Consider the following 6,344-nt stretch of genomic DNA (forward strand, 5'->3'; position numbering starts at 1 on the left):
GCCACCAATATTTTTTTGTTTAGGTGTGATTGGCCACCTGAAACAGATTTTGATATGTGAAACCAGATTTTAGGTTCGAGAGTACGATTATGTGTGAGAAAGGTTATAGCACCCTCACAGTGCTTATCTAAAGGATGGTACCCGTTTGATTTCAGATTATCCAAGCCTTAAAAATATTTAAGTTTTACCAAAATATTTAGTACTAAGAATTAATCTTAAAATTGTCCCAATAGTTTGGTAGCAATCTAATATAATTCTCTCACCTCATGAGTATTTATGGGGACTAGTGTCTTACCCTGAAGAGGCTCTGTTGTCAGATTTATTAAAGTATCTTATTCTAAAAAATTAGTAAAGTCTCCCAATAGTTTGGTAGGACTTACTTTGAGGCAAATCTCTCAATAATTTAGTGAGATTTTATTACAAAAGGATTTGTGAAAATTTTGAGAATTTCATTAAGTTTCCTAATAGTTTTGTATGACTTAATTTGAATCAATCTTTCAATAGTTTGGAGAATAAAAATAAATTTTTGATTTTATTTTTTTCTTTATTTTTTTAAATTGATTTACAAATTTTCATATTTGAAAAGATTTTTTTATTTTTTTATTCTTTAATCTTATTGTTATCATTTTTTTCTATTTTTGTAAAAAAAAAAAAACAACCATAGAATCTTATAAGATATTCAATAAAATAAACATGTAATAAAAATCAGTAAAATAGATAAAAGAAATTGAAAATAAAATAAAATGAAATAAATTAAAAATATAAAATAAATAAAAATAAAAAAATAAATAGAAAATGGAAAAGGAAAACCTACGAAACATGATAGGTCGACACGTGGGTCATTGGGTCACGCGCGGATCTTAGGTATGCAGAAACGGTGTCATTTTGAGAAGGTATATAGGTCAGGTACCCCGTGTTTTCCTCAAAATCTCAAACCTTTTCCTTTCTCTAACTTTAGGATTCTATGTCTTTTCTCTAAAATAGCCAAGAACAACACTGAAAAAGTTTAACCTGAAACTATAAAACCATCAATTTCTAGAACACTTGTTGAAAATTTCAACCAAAAACTAGAAAATCCAACGATTTTTTGAAAACCCATCGGAATCCCACCAAAAAATTCAACCTTCGTCGAAAAATTTCACCAAAAAATTCAAAAATTCATCCTTAAACCTAGTTTTTCCCATATTTTTTCAGAATCCAAAAAATTCAACTTTGATCCCAGTGTTCCAAAACTTCAATCCTAATGATTTGAGACAAAAACTAGAAATCCAAACCTCCCAATTACCCAAAATCTCGAACCTAGGAATTCCCAGACCCAAAATCTCAAAAACCCTGCTTCTTAAAAATTTTTCAAACTTTTTATTTTTTTTTTTAAAAAATTCCTTCATGTCCAGTTCCTCTGATTCTCGATTCAATTTATAAGCAGTCTTAAGAGAATTTTTAAGAAATGGATAGAATCAATCTAGGCTTAAATTCTAGAATTGGTTCTATCCGAACGTGATCCTAGCTCTTTGATTTGATCTCAGTTAATTTCAGCATTTACACCAATTGGATTTGGCATTAAAGACCATGACCATATTGATGAGATTTTGATTTGAGATTCTGATTCTTTCATTCATGTACGGATTGGAACAAAAGGAAAGAATAAAAGAAAAGAAAAAGGAAAAATAATAATAATAAAAATAATTGTAATAGTAGTATATATGGTATAGTAATAATAATAAATATAAATATATAATAGTAATACTAATAGATTATGATATAATATATTATGCTATATAATATGATATAATAATACTAATAGTAGCCCCACTAATATAATATTATATTCGATTAGCTCCGAACACAGATGAGTGTCTATATTATTCATAAAAATAAATAAACTTTATATCATTCTATTTTTTTAATTAATTTAAAATATATATATAAATATTTTTTTTCTTTTTCAGCTTTTATTATTACTCTAACAACTATTGGTGAAAAAGAGAAATTATACTAATATATGAACTATGGTAACAACTTAACAATGAAAGCATTTATAAAAGAAAAAAAAAAAATGAAACTACAAGACGTCGTTTCTCAAAATACAATTCATTTAAACAATGCTGTCTCAATCACCGCTTTTATTTCTGATTCGATTACCCGCATAGCCAAAAACCTAAATTTTTCTTTTTTAATTTTTGGTAATTTGAAATCGATGGCAACCGGAGTGACTTAGAATCCAACTCAGCAAACGAAGCTACGAATACGACGCGGGGGATTTAGATTTCTTGTTCACATCAAGGCAAGTAATCGGACTCGACGAGAATGGGATCAATAAAGTGATAGAGTATAAGTTCAATGATGAGCAAAACAAGGTTAAAATTACGATGACTACCCGGGTCCGAAAATTCGCCAATGCTCGACTGAAGAGATCCTTCTTGAATGCCCTAGTGCCCCTGGTTCGTTTCTTTTTCTGGGTTTTCTCTTAATTTTTTTGGGAAAATTTCATTTTTTTACTGAATTCATGGGATTATAGGTGGTTGAAAAGAAGAAATTTTGTGTTTTTGTTTAAATATATGTTTTCTCTTTTAAATTTACGAATGTTTGCTTTGTTAATTTTGGTGTTTATCAATTGTATTTTACTTCAGTTTATGCAAAAAATATATATATTGCTTAATTTATCTTTTTTTTAATTTGAATTATTGAATTATATGGAATATGGGTAGTGAAAAGATTAAAATTTGAGTCTTTTCTATTTTTGGCTTTGATAATTTGGGTGTTTGTGAATTGCTAAATCGAAATTGAGCTTAATTTATGAAAATTATTGTAAAAAGTTTAGCATGTTCATAGCTTAGAGTCATTTGAACAAATTAGTTGGCGGTAAAACGCCTTGCTTAGTTTTATTACAGCAATTATTCTTACTAAGATTAATTTTGGAGCTGCCTAAAGGTGGCAAAGTAGAAGAAACAAAGGTTGCTGGAGATTCCTTGGCTCAACTAGGGAAAGGAGGTGCAGTTCTTATGGTGTGTAGGACATGTGGTAATGCTGTAAATGGAGTTTCCAGAGTACATTTAGAATTGTTAGAACAGAGTTATTCAAGGTCAAACTTAAATTTGTAATACACTAGTGCATAGCTATGATAGTGCAGACTATAAAATTCTAATCTCATTCTTGTCTTGTAGGTCACTCGATTTCAATAGGAGCATGATAGGAAGGAAGTAAACCTCAGAGTTGACCATCATGAGGAGCTAAAATATGGCCAACTTCAAGCAAAAGATGAACTCAGAGAGGTAGACAAGATCATAGCTTACAATTTTTTTTATTACTCTCTGTTTAATAAATTATAATTATTTTATGTGTTTTAAGAAAAATGTATTGTAATTCGTGAAAAAATGTATTCTTTTTAAGTTAATATTAATTGTATTGATTGTTTGACCAATTATTGTATTTAAATAAAATGTTAGGATTACTATTTATTGTAATAAAAAATAAAATATTAGTTTATATATTTGAAATATAATTTTTTATTATATTTATCAATAAAATATAAATGAAATGAATTTATAATTGGCAATGATAAAGTTTTGCGAAAAGCATAAAGAAATTTTATAAAATCTTTTTATAATGATAATAATCATTGCTATAATTAATAAAATTGGTTGCATTAAAAATTTTGCAATGATAACAAGGTTTTTGTAACTGAAATATAAGGTAGTTAAAATAAAGTTAAAACGAAATTTACTCGTTCTGAAATATGATATGTAATCATATAAAGACTTGTTACAAAATATTATTTAGCAACCACAAAATTGTTATTATGTAAAAAATTTGGCAACCAAAGTTATATTGTTATGTAAACATTTTTACGGCCAAAATTATATTGTTACATAATAGTTATTGTAACCAAATTATATGGATGTTAAAATGAAGTTTATAGAACAATGTTGTTGCAAAATATTTTTTAGCAACCACAATATTGTTGTTACATAAAGCATTTGACAACTAAAATAATATTGTTATGCAAAAATTTTTGCAATCAAAATAATAATGTTACATAATATTTATTTTAAATAAATTTATTGTTGCTAAAATCAAGTTGACAACACCTTAATATATGCTAAAATAAAGTTGACAACACCTCAATATATAATGTTTTTACATGTAAAAATTGATGCGAAAATTTAAAATTTTGATGATTTTTGGCGCTTTTCATGTTATTTTTATGATTTTAGGTTTTCAAGCTCAAGAATTTCATTTTCATGCAAGCCATGCGTGCAAGCATGCAAAGGAGAAATATTGGCCCAATTTTGGAAGTTCATTGTTGACTTGATAGATCCACATTCATGCAACCATAGAGTTTCATTTCCACAAGAACTCTCACATGATGTATTCGGCCACATGCAAGAAGGATTGCATGCCATTCTAATCTCACTTGGACTCCATCATGTTTGGCCAAGAAAGAAATGCAAGCCAAGCATGACTCTTTTGCTTAGCCATTAAGAAATTGTGTTACACAAAGACTTTATTCATTTGGCCATGCAAGAGAGAAGCTTAATTTGCAAGATCATTGACTTTTCAAGCATTGACTTTTCAAACACCATCCTATTCGACCAAAACCATCCAAGAGAGTCTCCATGCAATTTTTCCATGATAAAGGCTAAATACATTCGGCCAAGAAGAATTTCAAGCTCACCATGGAGCTTGTTGCTTAACCTTGAAGATTTTTACTAGAAATAGGATTTTATCCATTTGAATTTCAAGACTTGGATAAAAATCAAACTACTATTTAATTTTCAAGTTTTAACCGAATGTAGAAGAGGAGATTTATTAAGATTTGATCAAGATTCAAGCAAAGGCCAAGATTGACCCATCAAAAGACCATTTGGCCAAGAACACTCTATCATGAAGAGTCCCATTTGGCCATGATGCTTTGTATATCAAGATTGAGTTTTATCCATTTGTATTTAAATTAAAAAGCAAACTTTTGTAATCCTATCCCTCCATAGCAGAATCCTTCACTATAAATAGGGATGCCATTCACTCATTCATCATCCCATTCCTCTCCTCTTTTCTTTTCTTTCTTTAGTTCTTTATTTTTGTAGTTCTTAGTTTTTTTTTTTTTTCAATAGTTGAGTTATTGGCTTAGGTGACGGATTTGTCTATAACCATAAAATCTTTTGATTCTTTAATTTTTTTTATTTTAATTTAAAAAGTATTATTTTCAAGATCTTTTTTTTTCTTATTTTCAAGTTTCAAATTTTGTTCTTTCAATTCTTGATTTCGGCAAGCTTTACTTTCTTTTTAAGATCAATCCAAACTTTCTTTTATTTCCTACATGATTCGACCATCATGTTCTTTCTTGATCTACAAGTTATTTTCATGCAATCTTTATTCGAAGTTTACTTTAAGCATTTGAAACTCTCAAGCTTTCTTTACTTTGCAATCTTTTAAATCTTGTTTTTTAAATCTAGTTTTTGGTAATATTCTTTTGCTTCTTAAGTGACAATTGGTGAAGTAAAGATCTCTACCCATGCATTGCTTTTAATCTTGACTTTTCCTTGTAACCAAACCCTAAATTTCCATTTGTTTTGATATAGGATCTTAGGGTTTCATCTTTGGTAATTGTGAATAACCCAATAATACACTCTATAATCCCTGAAGAGATGATGTTGGAATACTTCCTTTTATTACTTTATCTATACAGTAGCAGGCTATATAAAAAGCAACAATCAAATTTTTGGTGCCATTATTGGGGATTATAACGATGTTCTCAATATCAATATAGAATTTTTATCTTCTTATAATCTAAACCTTTTTCTTTTATTTATTTACTTTTCTTTTACTTTTTTTAATCTTTTCTTGTTTACATGGCAAATCCAAAAGTGTTGACTTAGCTTTTGTTGATTAAAAATTTGAAAAAACCTTTAGAAGAAGAAAAAAATAGCAATCAGAACCATCTGCACCAATACCTTGGCTAATGTAAACAATAAGGGGCAAAGAACATTAAGGGACTATGTAGTTCCTAATACATATGGTTTTCAACCATCTATCAAAAGGCTAGTTATTCAAGCCAACAAGTTTGAGATAAAGCCTTTAATCATACAAATGGTCTAAACTTCTGTGCAATTTGGAAGGTTACCAAGTGATGATCCAAATCTCTACCTTTCTAGCTTTCTTGAATTATGTGATATTTTTGCTATAATGGTGTTTTTTATGAAGCTATTGGACTAAGATTATTTTTTTTTTGTCTAAAGGAGAAGGCGAAAAGTTAGTTATCTTCTTTGCCACCTGGTTCAATCACAACTTGGGATAACTTGATCCAAAAGTTTTAAGCAAAGATTTTCCCACCAGTAAAAATAACG

General features: G+C 28.5%; 1 long non-coding RNA gene across 1 annotated transcript; it reads left to right on the forward strand.

Annotated features, from left to right (window-relative positions):
- The first annotated feature begins 2,007 nt into the window (after positions 1 to 2,007).
- LOC149514087 (uncharacterized) lies at positions 2,008 to 3,465 on the forward strand. The gene is made up of 3 exons (XR_016328979.1): positions 2,008 to 2,441; positions 2,932 to 3,082; positions 3,165 to 3,465. It is a non-coding gene; the product is annotated as an uncharacterized LOC149514087 (long non-coding RNA).
- The last annotated feature ends 2,879 nt before the right edge of the window (positions 3,466 to 6,344 follow it).

Source organism: Durio zibethinus, chromosome 17 (assembly GCF_047325235.1).
Source record: "Durio zibethinus cultivar Kanyao isolate XHJ-2024 chromosome 17, ASM4732523v1, whole genome shotgun sequence".
Classification (NCBI taxonomy): Eukaryota; Viridiplantae; Streptophyta; class Magnoliopsida; order Malvales; family Malvaceae; genus Durio; species Durio zibethinus.